The 21178-nt window shown below is 42.9% G+C and overlaps 1 protein-coding gene across 1 annotated transcript in view; it reads left to right on the top strand.

The window, feature by feature from the left end:
- The first annotated feature begins 1202 nt into the window (after nucleotides 1-1202).
- The window catches only part of slc8a2b (solute carrier family 8 member 2b), a 227318-nt gene continuing 207342 nt past the window's right edge, over nucleotides 1203-21178 (top strand). Inside the window, 1 exon segment of the mRNA XM_032504578.1 lies at nucleotides 1203-1352. The gene's annotated coding sequence lies outside the window, so the exon portion shown is untranslated.

Below are 21178 nucleotides of genomic sequence, written 5' to 3'. Positions count from 1 at the left end.
TCAATAGAAACAGATGTTGTGTCAGGTGTATTATCTCACAATATTTAAGGTTTTTACAGATTTGCAACACAAAATAACATATAAATCACATAAACGAGACATGCAGAGCTGATTTGGTGCAAGACAGTGTAACAAGAAATAAAAAGTAGGCTGTGAGCATGGTGGCAGAATGAGGTGAAGTGGGTGCAGAGGGTGTGGAGGGTAGAGAGGGTGCGGAGGGTGCAGGGGGTGCAGAGGGTGCGGAGGGTAGAGAGGGTGTGGAGGGTGCAGTGGGTGCAGAGGGTGCGGAGGGTAGAGAGGGTGCGGAGGGTGCAGGGGGTGCAGGGGGTGCAGAGGGTGCAGAGGGTGCACACTGTGGCGTCTCACACTGAGACTCCTGGGAGAGCTTTAGCCCAGCGTGTCTATCTGGAGACAGACTGATTGACTGACTGCATTTCCTTCCTGCTTGGTCAGCAGGCCTCGGCATTCGGAGGCTGAAACGTGGCACGCTGGATAAGTAATTGGTGCTGTTCAATACTTTGATAAATGCCCCCCCCCGCCCCTCCTCTCGTCTGCAGAGGCCCTCATGCACCCCTTCCTCAGTCATTAGGTTAACTGAGGAAATGTCAAACTGTAAAGCCTGCTGATATCCACATTTGGATATCAGCATGTTAGGTATGATAATGCATAATGTGAAGTCTAATTTTTAGAAAATGGGGAGAAGAATTTGTGGGTAATCCATTTTTTTCTCTCCTCATGTCATTCACTTTAAATTCTCTTCCTTTCCCTTCAATCTTTTTATTTTGACTCTACTCTTAACGTCCTGTCCTTCACCTAACTCCTGTTTCTTCATTCCTTTTCTTTCCATATCTCTCTTTTTGTTACCACTTACATTCTTTTCATGATTTCTCCTCTCCTTGCTTCCTCCCCTCTCCTCTCTTTGTTTCATCTCCTTGTTTTCTCTCCTCTCTTCTCCTTTCCTTTCCTCTCCTCTCCTCTCCTTGTTTCATCTCCTCTCCTATTCTCTCCTCTCCTCTACTTGTTTCCTCTCCTCTCCTATCCTTGTTTCATCTCCTTGTTTCCTCTCCTCTCCTCTCCTTCCCCTCCCCGGGCGCGTGTCCGTGCCCCCGAGGACAAACCGCGCTCCTCTGTACCCCACCCGGCTGCGTGCTGTGTCTGGTGTGTGTGATGAGGGACGGCGGTGAGGCGGAGCGCGTGTGTATGTGTGACAGATACAGAGAGAGAGAGAGAGAGAGAGAGAGAGAGAGAGAGAGAGCGCAGTGCCGAGGACAGTTGTCTCTCCCACTCTTTCACTCTAACACCGGAGAGCCTACCATGCTTATCGCTTCGAGAGGCTGGCACTAGAACACAAGGTAAGAGTCATTTTCCTTCACTCTTCTGCTCTCTTTGTGTCCACTGTGAGCGCGTTTTGTGCGTGTTTGGTGTCCGCACTAGCTCACGTGCGCTCGCCCCATGCGGGCAGCACTTGCTTCCGATTTGTACGACCATGTGGAGCTGCTTTGTGGAGGAAAAAAAAAATATATATATTTATATTTATATATGCTGTATATCATCGCCGACGGATGTATGTCTCTCTGTAAAGACGTCCCATGCGAGCCTCTGCTTTAACAGCCAGTTGCTATAATCTGTGGAATATATTTTATATTTACACGCCACGCTCGACCCAATCCGGGGAATGCGTCCTCGTCCTCCCCTGAAGCATCTCTGTGCTACAGCCCATTCCCCTGAAGTTTTGTAAGCGCGTGAGTGAAATGCTAAGGACGTTGCGGGGATTCTGTGAGATGCACAAAGACCGCATTAAGCCTCCTGCCCTAACTGCGCTTCCATCCATGGTGTAACGAGGGTCCCTGCCCTGCGTGGCCCCCGGGGGGGGGGGGGGGGGTCCGTGCAGCCGGGCAGGTGTCGCGTGCAGGCGCAGACATCAACAACACAAACTCTTGACATTTGTGCTGCAACTGGCTTTATATTGTTGCAAAGAAACATTTTATCTATTTTCTGGTTGTGCTTTTACCGAAAGAAGAGTTGACATAAACTGGTATCAACATCAGACGTGTCCTAGATGTCAAATCTATTTGGAGCTGGAGAAACAACGTGAGGCTGAAGTAAATATCTGATTAAACTGCACCTCTGGGTGCGGAGACCAGTGACAAGTCCGCACAAAGACACATACGTCTTCCGGTTGAACTTTCAAATTAAAACCATCCTGGGGAGCAGATTCTAAAGGAGATGTGCTCTTCGATTGTTGTTGGTCAGTTATCCTACTCCCTGTTGAAAATTTAAAATACACTGATGTGATGGTCTAATGGGAATTTAACAGTAGGGCTGGGCAGTATATTCAAATGACAGCCATATTGTGAAATGAGACTAGATATCGTCTTACATTTTGGATATCGTGATATGACAGGTGTTGTCTGATTGCCCTGGTTTTAAAGGCTGCATTACAGTAAAATTATGTCATTTTCTGGATTTATAGCCTGTTCTAGCTGTTCTATTATTTGCCTTTATCTGCTTAGTCATTATGTCCACATTAGGCATACTGATGATTACTCATAAAAAAAATCTCATTGTGTAAATATTTAGAGAAAGCACCAATTGTTAACCCTACAATATCGCCGCAATATCGATGTCAAGGTATTTGGTCAAAATTAATGTCATATTCTATTGTCTCCATATCTCCCAGTTTTTTTTTTTAGTCCGTAAACACGGTGTATGATTGCATACAATATGTTGACTGCATCTAGATCATCTCTCAATATCTGATAGCATTTTTAAGCTTTTATTTTGAAATCTACTTTGCTCATTTTCCGGTTTCCTCCTGTCTTTTTCGGTTAACCTTGACGCAGCAGAGTGGTCTGCCCGGGCAGGGCTTCTGCTCAGGTTGGGTCGGTGGCGTGATGTTTCTCTCTAACGTCGCCCAACTTCAATTCATTATGCCGGGTTATCCCCCCCCCCTCTCTTCATAATCCACCAAACTCAATGTTATATTTCAGCATTTTAACCGAACGAACGACTTTTGCTTTGAAACGACATGGGGGGGTGCAGGGACCTGACATCAATGTTGCGTAACTGTGCGTCCCAACCGGATACAGCAATATAGAAGGATCCCTGTGCACAATAAATACAATACAAAATTTAACATGCATAAATATTAGATGCTTCCGAATGCGTGCATGGAATATAGTGCACCTATAGTGTCATCAGCTTGTGTGGTATTATGACCTTATCATGGGGATTTCTGGGGTTTATGAATTCAGCTCTGGAAGCTTGAGGCAGGTCCACTGGGGAACAGAGAGGGATGCACAGCACTTCTTCTTCTAAATGTGAAACAGGTTATGCATGCAGTCTGCCAGGAGTTTTAAAGAGGAGGACGGCTCTAACTGCAGCAGGCGGGCTGCAGAGGAACAGGAGAAGTGGGGATCCTCCGGTGCCACAGCGGGGCTTCCCTGGGCTTTTCCTTTCTCTCTGTCTCTGCAATTTTCCCTGGGCTTCCCTTGTTGTTTTCCCTGCACCAGCCCTCCGCCCAGCCCCTCCTCCATTCAACTCCCCTCCCTCCATCCCTCCATCCCTCCATCCATCTATGAAGGAAAAAGGCTTTAGGATACAGATGCCGCAGCAGAACAAGACACAACCGAGATCCTACGTGTCTAGAAATGAATTCGGGATGAAGTAGGCACATCATGTGTCCCTATGGGAATGATTTCAGTCATGTGTAATCAAACTGGGTTTTCTGGCTCCTCGGACGACAGTTTGAACACAGGAATAATGAGACCTCTGCCTCTCTGTCCCTTGATGTTTTGGTATTTGCTCACACAGCCATTTGCACTAGTCCCCCAACATGTTTAGCTTCTTCTGAGCAGGATCCCAAGTTCTGCTCATATCGGCTGATGGATTATTCATTACCGCTCCGCCTTCCTCTTTCTTTCTCCTTCTCTCTGCATCTCCTCTTCCTCCACTCCATTATCCCCAAGCGCTCTCTCTCTCTCTTTTACTCTTGCTTCCTCCCATCTTCTCTTTCCTTCCCCCTTCCCTCCCCTCCCCTCCTCCCCTCCACTCTCCCTCGGCATCCCTTCCCGTTAGCAGATTCGCTCATCATGAGCCACCACACACAGAGAAACATATGTCCCCCTCTATCCTGCACCTTTCTTTCGCCCAGTGGGTGCCGTGCTGCTCTTTCATCGCTGACCCACCTCACACTCGTTCATTTACAAATCACACTTGGGAAAAGCTCCCGTGTGCTGTGTGGGGCTGTTACATAACATCATACTGTACGTCTCATCTCGGCTGTGAAAGCAATAACGTGCAACATTTTGATATAATAACATTTTTGTTATTCTACGCCTGTGATTTAGCAGAAAGCTGCATGGTTAAACCTTTCCCATCCATCACCCGATGTGATGAAGTGATGCATTCAGTGTGTTAGTAGTCTATATCCAGGATTGCTCCAGTGCCCCTGGAGATTTTCGGCTTGATGTCTGTTACCTTCCGCTTTCTTTGTGCTGTAATTTTGAACTCTGGTGGATTTCTGAGGACTATGGTTCCCTGGTCCTCAGATCTCTGCAGGGTAAATCCAGACCGCCAGCTAGACTATCTGTCCAATCTGAGTTTTAAATGTACACATGTTCCACCAAAACAAGTTCCTTCCTGAGGCTATTTTGCAGAGGCACTGCGTTAGCACCGTCCAACACGAGGTGTTATGTTGTTATAGCATTTCAAAAGGACGAGGTGGGGATGGATGTTCAAATTTTGCTTCCTATCGACAGTCTGTGTCGTTTTTGGAGCTGCAACGATTCGCCAAATGGTTGATCAGTAAATGGACAGAAAAATGAATCAGCAACTAAGTGAGAATTTGTTGGTCTTATCATAGTAAATTGGATATTATTGGGTTTTGCTGTTGCTCGGACAAAACATGACCTTTGGCTCCAGGATATTGTGATTGTCCTTTTTCACTGATCTCAGCAAGCAAATATTTGCTATATGTAAAGATATTAGTGGTGTAATGGCATCCTGAGCTGAGGATGAGGTCAAACTCGGTCAGCGTGCGTGCTTGCATGTCCATGTGGACGTGGTATTTCACACGTCGGGGGATGGTCTGTGAGAGCCATGTGGACGCATACCCGAGTACAGCCGCTTTAACAAAGTAATCATGCATGCTGTGTGATTACACACATTTTAGAAGGGGAAAACACCTTTTTTTTTCTTTGGTTTTAAGGGCTTTGTAAGAAATGCTTAGTAAATGAAACTTGGATCTGCATTAAAACAACTAACAAACATACAGGACTCAACACACAACCTCCTTATCGGAGGTATAAGGAATCTGCAGATTAGCTGTTTGAGTTAGAAAAGCAGAAATTAGGAATTGTTTAGACTAAAATTAAAGGACTGGATGTTGATGGATAATCACAGACTGGAATATGTCAACTTTTACTCAATACTGTTTCAAAAACACTTCAATTGGTTTTTCAAATGCTATAAAATTGAATGTGATACCCCAAAATTAATGAAAGTAGAAATGTGTACTTCCCTAGGAGGCCTTTTACCAGAGCGATTATTGATTGTACACACCAAAAGAAACTGACTACACACAACAAACAACAAACCAAAGAAGCAAAAAAACACGTATCTCTTTTATCAAAGTAAGCATCACTTTCTCTGTCTTCTTTCGTCCGAGCGCCTCATTATCCGCCTTTCTCCTGTCTGCTGACTCCGCCTACATCTTCTCAGTCTGATTGCTCTCTGAGGATGCATTTAGGGATGTTTCTGTACCCCCAGCCTCTCATCCACAGCCGCTTTTCCCAGTTTTTAATCACGCAAATGATCTAGCTGATTGGTGCAGTGTAAAAAAAAATGCCTGTGTCAGGTTCATATAAACGGAGACAGGGGGATGGACAGTCCGAAGCTCCGTCACGTTGGAGATTTAACTGTAAATTTGAAAAGGCGGGAGGGCTGTAGTGGGACGCATCGCTGCCTCAAGTTTCAGTGCTATTTGAGATGCTGGCGAGCAGCAAACAAATAAAGGAGCAATCCCTTCAGCCCCAGTTTCATCGTGCAGGGTAAAAAATCAGAGGGATTAACTTTAGGACAGACAGGTTAACAGACCGACAGACAGACAGGCAGACAGACAGGCAGACAGAGCCTCTGATGTCTGCTAATATCCAGGAGATGGACAGACAGGCAGAAAGATCCAGAGATCAGACACAAGGGGGTCAGCCTCGCGTAGCTCCAACGGCGCCATTTTAATGCTACGAAGCCATCACCTGCAGTTAGCATCCCATTGACCGCCATTCATTTTTACGTCACTTTGACAGCGAATAACTTTACATCTGTGGCATTTAAAAAGACTCTATTTGTCCATTGTTTATTTCTAAAGAAACACAACCATGTATAAAAGGCTCCCTTACCTTGTATCTCACGTTATGGCTCAGTTTTTATAAAAAATCTTTTTATCTTTATCTTCTAACAATCTTTTTCAAGTATTTTTTTTTTGACTTGTTAACATTGTATCTCGTTTTTTGTGTGAACTATTCCTTTAAATCACAAAGTCACAATCAGTCACACAGAGTGAACGCACAAACATACAGCAGAGAGTGAGACAGATTCTCAAGACAGATAGGTGAGTGCTGTATCGGGGTGTCATTGATTGCGTGTGTGTGTGTGTGTGTGTGTGTGTGTGTGAGAGAGAGAGAGAGAGAGAGAGAGAGAAATAACTGCTGCAGTGGCCGCCTGCTGAGATGCAGAATCACGCTCTCTTCTTATCATCTGTTTGAAACTGTGTGTTATAGAAGCACATACACACACACACACTCTCACTCACTCACTCACTCACTCACTCATACACACTCACTCACTCATACACACGCACACACACACACACACACACACACACACACACACACACACACACACACACACACACACACACACACACAGTAAAGTAATGCATTATGGATTGAAGTGAGCTAAGCTGCATTGTAAGCTTATGTGTGTGCGTGTCTGTGTGCGTGTGTGTGTCTGTGTGTGTCTCTGTCTCTATGTTACTTCCAGTTCTACGAGGTTACATAACCAGCAGAGTAACTGTGGCACGTTTCCCTTGATATTTCTGTAGTTCCCTTCCACTCCTGGCATTGAGCCCGTGTCTCCCCTCCTCTTTAAAGCTTCCCTCTCTCCTGCTTTCACCTTTAGTCTTCACCTCAGTCGTCCTCTTTTCTTCTGACTGTCCCTCTGTCTTTCTCTCTCATTTCTTCCACTTGCATTAAATACATTTGTAACCCGCTTGCTTACCGTTTCCTCCACGTTATCACTCACCAGTATACATTTAACCTCTCTCATCTGCTCTCTGTCTCTCTCTCTCTCTCTCTCTCTCTCCTCCACCTCTCCAGCCTACTGTCATATGAATATGAATGAGGATTTATAGTGCTATACGCATGGCTATGACTTGCTTTATTCTGTCCAGAGATGCTGGCTCCACCAGTGTGACACTGTGTGGCCACGTGATTATAAAGGTTTCTTCGTCTGAGTGTGTCCAGGTAGTTGAGTGGTTATTAAATGCTGTTCAAGGAACAGTAACATCTAAATCACCAAATCAAGCTGGTTAGGTGTGTTGCCTATCCATCCACTGATTGCAGCAATTCAAATAAATAATAATAATAATAATAAATTGATTTTGTGTAGCGCTTTTCCCAAGCTCAAAGTCGCTTTACAGAGTAGAAACAGTAGATGAATGTATAAAAAAACAAAACAAAAAAAACAACTAAGAATTAAATCAACTAAATTAACTGAACTTAAGACGTCACGAATATCCTTCACTCACTTTCTCTTTGTGCATCAGTCTGCATCATCAGATATCTGTGTGCTTCAGGGATGTGTGTGTGCACATGTGTGTGTGTGTGTGTGTGCGTGCACGTGTGTGTGTGTGTATGTGTGTGTGTGTGTGTGTGTGTGTGTGTGTGTGTGTGTACTTGTTTAATAAAGGCTCAGAGGCTTCCAGAGGGACTGAGACTGCTGAGAGTTTACAGCCCCACAATTAGCCGCAGGGCATCTTACGACTGCTCCTTCCATGTCTTCTCCTCTTTCATCCCTCCATCTTTACAGCCTCACTTCATTTTTATAAAAAATGGAATCCAGCCCCTGGCTTTCTCAACCTACCATCTCCGTCTTTCCTGTTTCTGTCCATCTTTTATCTCTCATCCTATTGCTTTCCTTTCATCCTCTCTTGCTTTCTTGTCATTCCTCTTCCTCATCTAGTCTTTACCTCCTTCTGATCCTCTTGCCGATTCGTTTCTTCTTACCGCTGCCTTCTATCTCTTCAACATCTATTATTTACCTCCTTCTCAATCCTCTAATCCCATCACTCTATTCTTTAGCTCCGTCATCCTTTCCATTCTATTACTTATCCTCCTTAACTCATCCTCTGTCCATCATCTGTTCTTTACCCCTTCTACTCTCTTTCCCGATCATCTGTTCTTTACCGCCTTCTGAATCCTCTCAGCATCATTTCTATTACCTCCTTTATCTCTTCCATCACTGTGTCTTACGCGCTTTTCTCATCATCTTCTATCATTGTCTTTACCCCTCTCATATGTCTTCCATCATCGTCTTCTACTTCTCATCCCTTCCCATCATCTATTCTTTACCTCCTTCTCATCCTTTCCCATTCATATTCTTCTCTTCTCATCCTCTTCCATCATCTGTCCTTTACCTCCTTCTATCCACTTCCAATCATCTATCTTTACCTCCTTCTCATCCTCTTCCATTATTCTGTTACCTCCTTCTCATTCTCTTTCCACATCTATTCTTTACCTCCTTCTCATCCTCTTCCATCATCTATTCTTTACCTCCTTCTCATCCTCTTCATTCATTCTTTACCTCCTTCTCATCCTCTTCCATCATCTGTTCTTTACCTCCTTCTCATCCTCTTCCATCATCTGTTCTTTACCTCCTTCTCATCCTCTTCCATCATCTATTCTTTACCTCCTTCTCATCCTCTTCCATCATCTGTTCTTTACCTCCTTCTCATCCTCTTCCATCTTCTTTTACCTCCTTCTCATCCTCTTCCAATCATCTATCTTCACTCCTTTCTCATCCTCTTCCATCATCTATCTTTACCTCCTCTCATCTATTCCTTCTTCTTTACCTCCTTCTCATCCTCTTCCATCATCTGTTCTTTACCTCCTTCTCATCCTCTTCCATCATCTGTTCTTTACCTCCTTCTCATCCTCTTCCATCATCTATTCTTTACCTCCTTCTCATCCTCTTCCATCATCTGTTCTTTACCTCCTTCTCATCCTCTTCCATCATCTATTCTTTACCTCCTTCTCATCCTCTTCCATCATCTGTTCTTTACCTCCTTCTCATCCTCTTCCATCATCTGTTCTTTACTCATCTCCTCCTCTTCCATCATCTATTCTTACCTCCTTCTCATCCTCTTCCATCATCTATTTCTTACCTCCTCTTCTCTCCTCTTCCATTCTATTTCGTTACTCTCTCATCCTCTTCCCATCACTGTTCTTTACCTCCTTCTCATCCTCTCCTATCTATCTTTACCTCCTTCCATCCTCTCCGTCTCTGTTCTTACTCATCTCATCCTCTCCACATCTGTCCTTTACCCTCTTACATCCTCTTCCATCATCTATTCTTTACCTCCTTCTCATCCTCTTCCATCACCTGTTCTTTACCTCCTTCTCATCCTCTTCTCTTTCCATTGCCCCTTCTCTCTCTCTCTCTCTCTCTCTTTCTCTCTCTCTCTCATTGTCACATTTCTGTTCCATCCATCAAATTACTTTTTCTCCCCCCTCTCGTCCTCTTCTGTCTTCAGTGCTTGTGATTTTTTTTTATCCTTCCTTCTCTCTCCATATGTCACACTCGTTTCCCTTCATCTGATTTTCTCTCGGCTCTTCCCTCGGTTCCGACACTCGACTCCGTCAGTGCTTTCTGTCATCACCTGGAGGTGTTATCAGAAGTGTTGGTGCAGAGTGGAGGACATTCACGAGCTAAAGCTAAGGAGGTATGACCCGATGTTATAGCCCAACGACAGTTTCAATCTCTGTTAAAGGACAATTCAACAACTAGTTGTGACTGTTTTTTTTAACAAACTGTACACTTACAAAGTCCTCAATGCTCCAGTTTACATGTAGGGACCCTCATATGTTAGCTTTGAAGTGTGGAGCTATTTTGAGCCTTGGTAGTTGTATAGAAATAGCGATTTCTTTTTAGTTTACCTGTGTATGACTAGCGTTATAAGGTAATTAGCAGTTTGCGCTAAAATTGGTCTCATGCGATTTGCATGAAAACAAAACCAAGAGTTTCAACAGTCGACTCGGTACACATGTTATTAACCCCTAGGTTCATTTTTTGGCAGAATTGTCCTTTAAAGGTCCCATGACATAGTGCTCTTTGGGTGCTTTTATATAGACCTTAGTGACCTTAGGTCCCCTAATACTGAATCTGAAGTTTATTCCTCAAAATTAAGCCTTGGTGCAGAATTACAGCCACTAGAGCCAGTCCCACAATGGGGGGGGGGGGGGGGGGGGGGGGGGGGGGGGGGGGTGTAGGCTGGGGGTGTGGCCTTGACCAACTGCCACTTTGCTTGTTTGAAAGCCATGATGTCTCTTAGTCTTTCTGTCTCATGTATGGGCCAAATTCTCTGTGCGAGCAAAGCTGAGAAAGGGGAGGTAACCTTGCCCTTTATGACCTCATAAGGGGCAAGGTTACCTCCAGATCGGCTCATCTGAGCTTTCATTTTCTCAAAGGCAGAGCAGGATTTCTAGCCACTGGGGGACCATGGGCAGGCTGGGGCACGTCACATTAACAGACAAATACCTCATAAAGTGAAATTTCCATGGCATGGGACCTTTAACCCTCATGTTGTTCTTGGGTCAAAATGACTCGTTTTCCTATATCAATGTTCTTTTTAATTACCCAAAATAACATGATTGATTCCACACAACGCTCTTTGGCAAGTACACATCTCTACTTTCATTAATTTTGGGGTGTCTTATTCAATTTTATAGCATTTGCATAAAAAACATTGAAGCTGTTTTGAAATAGTATTGAGTAAGTTATAACTAATATATATATATATATATATATATATATATATATATATATATATATATATTCCAGTCTGTGATTATCCATCAACATCCATTCCTTTAATTTTAGTCGAAATAATTCCTAATTTCTGCTTTTCTGACTAAAACATTAGGTATAATTTCCTATAAATGAGGTTTATTGACCATAAATTCCAAAAATGACTGTAAAAATAAAGTTAAAAGTTAGTGTTAAATGTCAAAAAAAAGTGACAAGCATTGAAAAAAGTGTTGAAAAAAAGAGTAAGAAAAAGTTAAAAACATCAATATAAAGTGTCCACTAAAGTGTTGACTTTCAATTTTGACAGGAAGACAACACAAGGGTTGACGACCAAAATGTAAACAACATCTTATTGATAAGATGTATAACCTCTGAGCACTCATCCTGCTCCCTGTCTGACTGACAGATTTGATTCCTGCCCCGTCGTCCTCTACCGCTCCCTCGTCCTTCATTCTTTCCCCCGTCTCTCTTCACACATCAACTACCCCTCAAGCCCAATCTGTTCTCAACTCTCCACCTCCACTCTACCTCTGCATGTGACCGACAGGCAGCAAGTGTGTCCACTCGTGCGTTTCCTCTGACTCCTCGGAGATGGCGAGCGGGAGGAAGAGAGTTGTTAGTGGGCCGTGATGTCATCTCTGAGCTGGTCTGATGTGATTTGGGAATGTCATCCGAGATCCCCTTCAGGGACGTCGAGACGGTTTCTATTTCAACTCCATCGTGTTTGTTTATGTTTCCGTCTCGACTGTTTGAGTTGGAGTGTACCGTGTGACGCACGTAGCTAAATACCCTGCATCTATGTAGTTAACCATTTGTTGGTGGAGAGCCAGTTCAGAAAAGAACTGAAGTGGAGAAGTGTCTTAATTGGCTTTTGGATATCAGAAGTATTTAAACGTGGAAAGATACATTTTGAGTGTTTGCTGCTCTGACTCTTGTTTGCTACAAATAGTTGAGAGCCGACCCTGTAATGTGTGTTTGTGCTCTATCAGGATGAGGAAGCACATGTTTTAACCAAGGGGGTCAAACTCTCCTCTATAAACATAGATCTCATGGCGCCATTTTAATGCTACGAAGCCATCACCTGCAGTTAGCATCCCATTGACCGCCATTCATTTTTACGTCACTTTGACCTTTACATCTGAAGCGTTCAAAGACTCTATTTGTCTGTTGTTTATTTCTAAAGAAACACGACAATGTATAAAAGGCTCCATTACACATCTCACGTTATGGCTCCGTAGCAGACGTTTTTGTAAAAATAGGCTAACAATTGCGTCATAACCAAGCGACTTACTGTCGCACAGTAGAGGAATTACCGTATTGTCAGGAGAAGCACGCAGACAGTTTTAGTTAGTTAAAAAAGTCAGTTTAGTTACTAATGTTAACTAGCATGGTAGTTACAAATAATTAGCCTGTGTCTATGTTATCTCCTAACATACACTTACGCCCTCCGTCTCTGATGATTGGGAACGATTGAGATTTAGCTTGCACAGCTACCAGAAGACTTACAACTTTCAGACACATTGTCCACGTCACATCTACGTCTTCAAGCTCAGTTGGAGGCTGCTCAGTAATGCTCAGCATCACCAAAAAAGAGCTTCTAATAGACTTCACTGGTCTCTGTCCAGAGCAACGGAACCTGTTGGTCCACTTCTTCAACTGTCTATGGTTTTAACCTCTGTTGTCAGACAAGAACATTTATATTCTACAACACGATTGGGTGGTTTTTTACATTAAATCCCAGCGTTTTTACAGTTCTCACTTTTTATTGTTTCATTTCATCAGCTGTCATCCTTTTCCTTTACAGATATAGTCACAGTATAGGACAGTTGAAAAAGCACACACACACACACACACACACACACACACATGCATCAACAGACACAATACACCCACATACAGTCATTGGTCTGACTCCAGGAACTGTGCCACCAGCTGTCCCCCTATTGGCTGTTGTCCTGCTGTGTGTGTGTGTGTGTGTGTGTGTGTGTGTGTGTGTGTGTGTGTGTGTGTGTTGTGTAGGGAGGTCTCTCTCACTTTCCCTCAATCTCATTCTGTTAGTCTCGCCCACTCTGTCTTTCGTACATCTCCATCCTGGGACTTCTAGGAGCAGAACCGCTCATCTAGAGGATGGATGTGAAGCAGATTAAAGCTTCTGCTTCGTCATCATCATCAACAAATATTTATACTTTGTAGAAGATTAGAACAGTTTTAAATCACTGTGAGATAAAAGCCGCCCTCTCCTCCTTTATGTCTTGCTCCTTGCAGTTTGCAGCCTGAAAAGACCACGATTACTGCAGCTCATCCGGAAGATGTCACTTGAGTTTTGTAGCACTTTTTTGTGATATGATTTGGAAATCTAATGTTTGTGGACATTTCTCTACGTAGTCTGTGTCCTGTGGAGAAGCCGAGCAGTTAAAAAAAACAACCATTTTTTAACTCCCCCCCCCCCCCCCATGAATTGAGCCAATATGGTCTTAGTGCTTCCTGCCGTTCCATATCTGCAATCTGCATAAATCAAATGGTTAGTGTCAACTAGATTACATACTTTTTAGTTCCCTCCTTCCACAGAGCTGGCTGTTTAAAACGAGATTGGGGGTTGGTTTTTATTTGGCTTGAATAAGTGGTTCTGAAATGGATTATTTTTTTTACATATCTGGTTGGACCCCCGTTTATTCGGCTGTACAGATCATAAAGCCCCCTAGGGCAAATATGTAATATTCACTTGAGAAATTGATACCCGGCGTTGGTTGAATTTGGGGTGATTCTTGCGCTTGCTCTTAAATTCTGGGAGGAAATGACTAAATGTGACAATCTGCTCCTCAATGCTCAAATGCTTCTCTCTCGCTCCTCGTCTTCCTCAGGAGCAGCAAGTGTTATTAGATTAGTCACGGTCTCATTGAATCTTCTCTGCCTGAATCAAAAGTAACTGGACACACACACGCACACACACGCCACACGCACACACACACACACACACACACACACACACACACACACACACACGACGCAACAAACACAAACACTGTGAGGGTTTATTGGTTTTTTCTTTCCTCCTCCATACACCTCTGCACTGTGACTCATCCACACACACACACACACACACCACACACACACACACACGCACACACACACAGTGTGACCATTGAATCATGTCGCTGACTTCTCTAAACCAGTAATGGTCTCACTGACGATCACCTAGTGAATCATGCAAAGATGTGTGTTGTGTGTGTGTGTGTGTGTGTGTGTGTGTGTGTGTGTGTGTGTGTGCGTGCGTGCGTGTGCGTGCGTGTGCGTGTTTGTTTGTGTGTGGCCGTATGGTCGTCAGTGCAGCCCTTTGTAATCAAGGCAATAAGTGTGTTACATAAGACGAATTTATCCTGCTGGGCACAATAACATCACTGACCCTTGACCTCTGCAATTGTGTTACAGGTCAGAGGTCATCCTGTTGTTGTTGTGTTTACTCTCACTTTTATTTGATCAGTGTGTTGTCCAGAGCAGACTTTTCGGAGCATATTTTGTTCTTTGCAGACGTTAAGAGTATGTAAAGTGTGTTTAGTATTTGTGGCGTAAAGACAGATGTGAGTCAACAGCGTGTGTATTAGCTAACAACTGTGACACTAAAGCATTTATTAATCACTGTTCATACTTATCATGCAGACAGATTGCTAGATTAAATACAAATTAGCGTCCCAGAGTTTACTGCTGAGCTGCTACAGAAAACATTGTGTAATGAAACGCTACATTTCGGATGTGGATGCATCTTGCAGAAGCCTCTGGCTCTCATGATGCAACTCTGAGCTTCCTGTCGCTGGTCGGATGTGGCTGCGGTTAGCTTAGCTTCTTAGGCAGTTGCACTGCACTCCTATAATATTGTCAGACTCACAATGGAAAGTTTAAAAAAAGGGTCAAGTCAATGCAGCAAAAACAGAGATATTGACTTTTTATACTCCACACATTCTTCTTCCTTGTCAAAATCTACATTACCCACAATGTAGTCTGCATCCACGACGTTCCACTTACGGGATCGCTCCGGTGCCGATGTCCGATTTCTTTGTGTTGGAGTTTTAAACTCTGGTGGATTTCTGAGGACTATGGGTACCTGGTCCTCAGATCTCTGCAGGGTAAATCCAGACTATCTGTCCAATCTGAGTTTTCTCTGGCACGAATGAAACAACTTTGAATCTTCCAACAAAACAAAACAAGTTCCTCCCAAGATAATTGTGATTGGTTTAAAGAAATGCCAATAAACCAGAGCACGTTTTTCTCCCATCCCAGAATGCTGTTTGGACTAGCCAGATCCTCTTCTGCAGGACTGTGTAAGAAGGTCTGGCAATGCAAGACTACCCACAATGCAACTTGACAGCTAATAGTTCGGTCCATTTTCTGTACCAGGAGGTCCGCGTATACCCACTGGAGGACTAGCTTCAGAAGGGTTGAAAATCACCAGCTGTTGCTCTTAAGTGTTTAGCTTAGCGCAGGGTAGAGTGCGGATCGGGCTGCATTTTTCTGTCCGAACCGGGGCCAGCCTGTCGGGTCGGGTCCCGTCGGGTCCCATCGGGTCCCATCAGACTCGGTTCGGGTATCCATGCTCTAGCGCAGAGCCATTGCAACCTTAAACAACATCGGCTTTGCCGTGTAATCCTCCACTGCTCCACCCTGTCGTCAAAAATCATCACATCCGGTTGCAAAAAAACAAGATCTCAAATCTTCAAAACTGAAGTCCACGAACCGATGGGGGACGTCACGGATGCTGCGTTCATTATAGCTTTACACTCTCTGGTTCAGTTAGAGATTGCGGTGTGCTATGCTACTGTAGCTGCTAATCTGGCCTGCAGAGATGAGGAGCTGGTTACAGAGGATCTGGTAAACGCTTTCTGACTGCACTTCCCTGAATTTATTCACACATCTCCTTCTAGTCTGGAGCAACAAAAACCTGTGTGCATTTTTTTTTACACATGCAGTAGTACTCCCCAACATCTAGAAACACTTTGACATGTGAGGGTAAATGCCATGACGAGAATGTTGTTTTTTTGATGGTTGTTTTTAATGTAATTATGCACGGCAATGTTTAGCTGCACAAGTTGTGGCTGTGTCTATGGTCCCAGCTAATGGACATCCCTATGAATCAAATCAAATGTGCGCAACAGAGAACGGTTGTTGTAATTACACCGGTCCAATTGAATACGGCCACGCATCATACAGATGTCCTTTTAACATTTATTTCCACATTTCCATCGTAAGACACCGTGAAAACTTCAAAGAAAATAAACACATGAAATCTAATGAGTCAAATACAGTGTACTTTCAGTCATTTTACAGTCTCTCACACACGCTTCTTTAACTAGACGGGCCCCGCGATGTTAGCATCACAACAGTGCAGAAAGTGCATTAAATACAACGAAATTACAACAAATATAACAAAGCTGAAATACAAAAGCACAATTACCGTGTGCGCGCCTCTTGGACCGTGCACATCTTAGTTCAAGCCCGTACATTTTCTCTCTGCAGCCACGTTGGCTCTCTCTGGATACCTTTTTACCCACAATGCCACAGGTGTGGCCTTCACAAAACTCTGGTCATTTGACCTTTGACTTCAACATAAGAATAGCATTGGTAATAAAGAACAAAATGCAAACATATTTTAATGTAAAACATTTTAGCACAATTTTAAATCGAACGTCTCTTTTTAAACTTATTTATTATACATTTTTAAAGTTTTTTAATTATCGTATGAATTCACACATTAATGGAATTATCGAACAATATGTACTAACGTGTAAATCTCAATAGCGCTGTCCCTCAGACAGTTACAGTTGTCTCCACCGAAGTCCGAAGTCCATTTTTTACCTAATATGGACACCTCGAAGGAAATTAACCTGCTTATACCATTATATTATATTTATATCTTCCAGTACCATTGATTTATATTTGCATGCATTTTGCAATGACAAAAAATGAAAACTAAAATCCCCACAGAGCGCGTTCATCTCACATGCACCTTCTGCTATCTTGTTACAGTTTTAACTCGAGAAAATGTAATTCCCAAGTGTGGCTCCAGGAAAAAAAAAAGAGACATTTCAAACACAAAAGTTCTTTATTCATACGGTGAGTGCACATTCTGGCTTTCTGTGCTGTAAATATTTCATGAAGAATAATTCCCAAGTCCTAAATGAGCTGGCAAATCTGCAGCATGAGAAAACGACCCGGCTGACTGATTGTGACTCACCGACTCGCTTTTATATTTCTCTTCCGCTGCCGGGGGCCGTGTTGTTGTATTTTTTAGACCGCGACAAGGTCAGAGCCGGGGTTCATCGCTGTGACCATCACTGTTGCTGCAGGATAACTGACCGCGGCTGTTATTTAGCATGGGGCGCACCTCACAAGCATCCATGGCTACACACAGTTACAATTACACACAAAACAATGCAAAACAACTATTTTCTCCTCTCAATCGGCAATGCAGTTGATATTAAAGAAAATGACACTACGGGATTTAAAGAGTTTTATCTGTTTTAGTACTTTTTATATTTGTATTGTTGACTGTAATCTTCTCATTGTTGTTTTTTTTTTTGTTTTTGTTTTTTAGGGAGACAATTTTAAGATCTGTCCAAGGACAACGGATGAAAAAAAATAGCCTTTTGGCTAATTCTGGTGCATTTACAGCGATGTTAATTAATGTACACTATCCCTGTCAAATAAATTAATAAAAATAAAAATAAATGACACACCCACAACCTGACACATCAAATGTTTCCCAGACTCTGACACACACACACACACACACACACACACGGCGCAGCAGGTAGTCCCTCTGTGTGTCAGCACGAGCGAGTGTTTTGTTCTGCTGGTAGTATTGTGTTCGGGGGGGGGGGGTGCCTGTCTCATCTGGCCGCCTGCCTACCCCCTCGTCTGGCTGCTCTTCCGATAACACATTGTTGTTCAGTCGCGGCGCACTGTGGTGTCCTCTAATAGCAACACATTTGAATGGACAGCACACATAACTCTCAGTGAACTGGGTGAAAAAAAATGCCATTTTTGTACGCAGCAAGTCAAAAACTGGACACGCTTTCCCATATGTACTGTAGACATGCAGCTTTTTTCTGTTATGTACCATTTTAAATGGAATACCTTAACCCTTGTGTCGTCTTCCCGTCGACCATGAACTTGTCCTTCCAGGTCAACATTGAAAATGAACATTTTTTTGTGCTTTTCCAGTGTTTTTTTTTTTGTGGCTTTTTCTGATTTATTTGTCACTTTTTCCATGCTTTTTAAAAAAAACCTGAGCTGGTTTAATTATAGGTTTTACACTTATTCTTGGAATTCATGGTCAACAAACATCAATTATATCAAATTATACATGAGGTTTTAGTTAAAAAAGGCAAGAATTATTTCGACTAATAGGATCACAGATGGGTATGTGTCAAAGTTTAGTCCAGATACTGTTTTGAAACCATTAAAAAAAACACCAACAAAATTCAATGAAAGTAATCTTTAATTTTACCTGAGAATGTTTCATGGAATCATCCATGTTATTTTGGGGAAATTTAAGTTGAAAGAAATCCATATTTTGGATATAAAACACTTTGAAACGGGTCAATTTGACCCGAGGACAACACCAGGGTTATGGTTTTATTTTTTGTCGAACACAACGAGCAATCTTTAGACATGTGGAAGACATTTTTCCCTATTTTATGAAGTTTTAGAGAATAGATGAAACAAATAATTTATCAATCATATGAGAATTATCGTTAGTTTCCGCCCTACTGGGATTCCATGGTTGCTGCTCAGCGCTCATTGTCAATGTTTCTCTACACCAGTGATTCCCAAAGTGGGGGTCGGGACCCACAGGGGGGTCGCAAGGCAGAGAGGGGGGGGTCGCAAGTTGATTTCCAGAAATAAGATACAAAATTTAAAAACGATTAGAAATAGCATATGTCAGCCATGATTTTAACTCAAGATAAAACTAGCGGCTGAGTTTAAAATAAAACCAAGCGAAAAAATAAAAAGGGAACAGCTCTTTTGATTTTCACGCCTGTAGTACGTGCGCGGTTGCGCGCAATGTTTATATACGTTTATAGTGGGGGGGGTCGCAAGTCACTTGCACCGTTACTTTGGGGGTCGCGGGCTGAAAGTTTTGGGAACCCTGCTCTACACAGCATTTCTGAGACATCTCTTGTTACTACGGCCTCTTGTGCTGAGATATTTTGGTTGCCGGGTCAGTCAACAACGTCAGAACCAGCAGCCCCGCTGATTGGTACCGGGGTTCAATGATGGTACGAGAAAATCCCAAAGAGAACAACACTACCGGTCAAAAGTTTGGGCTCACTTACAAATTCCCCACCACTCCATTATAGACAGAATACCAGCTGATCTGAGGGGGGGGGGGGGGGGGGGGCTGATCTTTAATGCAATATCTACATTGTTCATTATCAGCAACCATTCCTCCAATGTCCCAAAGGCTCGTTCTGTTCACTAATCAGATACCATTTTAAAAACTAACTGGGAAAACATTGGAGAATCCTTTTTATTATGTAAGCACATAATGTAATCTGATTACTGCCCTGGTTTAAAAAAAACAATGCAACTGATCTCAGTTGATATTCTGTCTATAACGGAGTGCAATGGGAATTTCTAAGTGACCCCAAACTTTTGTAAATTATCACTATAAAGGCTGTAGATCTCTGAAGCTAAAAAATAAGATAGTATATACTGTAAACACTGTCATTTTGAAGGTGTTTTAGGTCCTTGATATATTTCAGCCAGTTAATTCCCTGTACGATCTCAGTCCCACCCCCACTAAAATACAATTTAATCATCAACGCTGTCGAACATTTTAACAGAAATCAGTGCAGTTGATTCCTGAATATTGTTCCACAGAACAGAAAAATCCATTCAGTCAGGAGAGACTTTGTTGCAGATATGCAAAGTTTTATTGTACATGTGCATAATGAAAATATACAGAGTCTTTGTAGATTAGACTCCATCGTTATAAAATAATTTTTTAAAGGGGTAGAGAAACAAGACATATCCCCCCAATGGAGTCTAGACACTGGTGGCGGCGGCAAAGGAGCCCGAAGACTAGACTGGAGGAGTCAAAGGAGCATTTTGTTGGAGGAGGACCCGGGGTGCCGTGGGTGATGGTGATTAGAAGTGGAAGGAGGGGGGGGGGTACACGCTTTATCGGAAATGACAGCTAACAGCAGTAGAGAGAGAAACAGATTTAAAGTATAAAAGCACCAAAATGCAACCTAGGGCCTTTTTGTGAATGTGCCCGAGTCAAACTTTCATTTAAAAGCATCATTAGGACAAAAGCGTCATTTCTGAGATTTACCGCATTTTCATTTTGGGTCAAATGGCCTTTTGAATGCGAGTGCCAGAGGCACGTCTATGATCGCATCAAAATCACTATTTAAAAAAAAAAAAAAATTCAAACACTGAAACTTTGCTCCAAGCATCACCAGGGGCTCTACACATGAACTCGAGCATTGAGAACATTGTGTGTGTAGACAAACAGCAAAGCGAGACTACATGCTGAAACTAACAATGGTGATGATGTCAGGGCTGAGGTGGACAGAAGAGGAGTGATGGAGCTCGCAGGTATAAGTAGAATGAGTCAGTTTCTGGTTGGATCTCCACCTTCCTGCTCAAAAGTTGCAGTGTCACACACTGTTAACCCAGCTATGGTGTGTAATCTAGAAGAAACCTGAAGAGGGTAACACCAATAATTGCTGTTGTGTAGCTCGGTTCCCGCGGTCTCTCTGTCCTCTTTACCGCCCAGCGTGACTCAGGCTCACTCCAGTCGTGCTTGGTTGGAACAATTGGCTGCTTGATTATTATCATGTGGTTAAGTTCAAATTGATTTGATCAGTTGGTGGTAAAGTAATATCACAAACTGCAATATTACACTACTTTATGGCTTTATGAGTGGGGCTTAACGTTACTGCCAAAGTGTTAAGATTGTATCAATTTGTATCCATCGCTGCTTCCTGCATTGACATACTGTTGTCTTGTCAATGACATGGTCCTTTTTGGATGCTTTTATATAGACCTTAGTGGTCTCCTAATGCTGTATCTGAAGTCTCTTTTATATAGA

Source organism: Etheostoma spectabile, chromosome 3, assembly GCF_008692095.1.
Source record: "Etheostoma spectabile isolate EspeVRDwgs_2016 chromosome 3, UIUC_Espe_1.0, whole genome shotgun sequence".
In the NCBI taxonomy this organism is placed as follows: Eukaryota; Metazoa; Chordata; class Actinopteri; order Perciformes; family Percidae; genus Etheostoma; species Etheostoma spectabile.
This window is presented reverse-complemented; position numbering and strand designations above follow the sequence as displayed.